The following is a 1161-nucleotide window of genomic DNA, read 5'->3' on the forward strand; positions in this document are numbered from 1 at the left end:
GGCGGCCCCGCGGCAGGAGCGAACCCGTCCCCGCAACGCGACGCACCTGGCCCAGCGCCCCGGCGCCCTGTGCGTGAGAGCACCGCGTGGAGCGGGAGCACTGACCTGTCCCCTCCCGGGGCACAGAGCAGACGACGCGTGGCCAGGACACGGCAAAGCGGGCCAGGCACTGCCAGAGCGTTCCCTACTTGTTCTTTGACCTTTAGCCGCTTGTTCTGTAGATGAACGATGGCTTAAAGAATTGCCCCTTCCACTTGCTTTCAGTTTTGTTTAAAGACTGCTGCATTATAGGGTTGCTGAAATTGAAATCGAATAAGCAATGCAAGTTTAATTCCTAATGCTGCTGGATCTGGTCACCTGTGTAGGCAGATCCTCTCCCCGCTGGGAGTGGCAGTGGTGCCAGGGAGGTATAAAAGCGTAAGTACCTGCGCAGAGAGTTTTGGGGTCTATTCGAACTGTGTTCAGGCAGGGCTCGTCACCGTGAGCACCTTCTGGCAGTGCTCAGAGGGACAGAGCCAACACCCGTACGTCACTGGACCTTCCTCTCCTTCCTGGGGGAAACAGGGTTTTGTTGTATAATTTATATGTGCACTGGGCTCTTTATTCCTGCACTTCGAATAAAGGGCGATGCCAGGTTTGAGAGGATACTCCTGAGAGAGCTCGTCCTGGCTCTGGGGACTGCCCTGGGACAGCTGTCTCAGGCTCACAGAAACTTCACTGCAGCAGCGGGAGTGAGGACAGAACAGTGAATTTCCTCAGCCACAGACGACAGTTTAAAACTCCAGGCAATTTCTTTTCAAAATGTGTTTCAAGACTGAAGCCAATGGTACCAGGGATGTGAGACTGTGCTCTACCGGGAAACGGTACACTGACTTGGGAGCACGTGTTTGCATGTTGCAGGCAAGTATTGCACATCTGGAAAATCTTATCTGGGGATCTGGGGCCCAATGGTTACCAGGGATGTGAGACTGTGCTCTACCGGGAAACGGTACACTGACTTGGGAGCACGTGTTGGCATGTGTGCCTACTGCAGGCAAGTATTGCACATCTGGAAAATCTTATCTGGGGCTTTGTAGCTTTGTGGTTAATAATGTTATTAGGGGGAACAGACCATGTTCTCACCTCCATCAGGACTAAATCTGGAAAATTGTTCAGGGCATG

The 1161-nt window shown here is 53.0% G+C and overlaps 1 protein-coding gene across 1 annotated transcript in view; it reads right to left on the reverse strand.

Moving 5' to 3' along the window:
- The window catches only part of ACACA (acetyl-CoA carboxylase alpha), a 140157-nt gene extending 140013 nt beyond the window's left edge, over positions 1 to 144 (reverse strand). The window contains exon 1 of the mRNA XM_009278242.2: positions 106 to 144. The gene's annotated coding sequence lies outside the window, so the exon portion shown is untranslated. The remainder of the gene's footprint in view (positions 1 to 105) is intronic.
- Between the last annotated feature and the right edge of the window lie 1017 nt (positions 145 to 1161).

This window comes from Aptenodytes forsteri, unplaced genomic scaffold, assembly GCF_000699145.1.
Source record: "Aptenodytes forsteri isolate BGI_AS27 unplaced genomic scaffold, ASM69914v1 Scaffold66, whole genome shotgun sequence".
Taxonomy (NCBI): Eukaryota; Metazoa; Chordata; class Aves; order Sphenisciformes; family Spheniscidae; genus Aptenodytes; species Aptenodytes forsteri.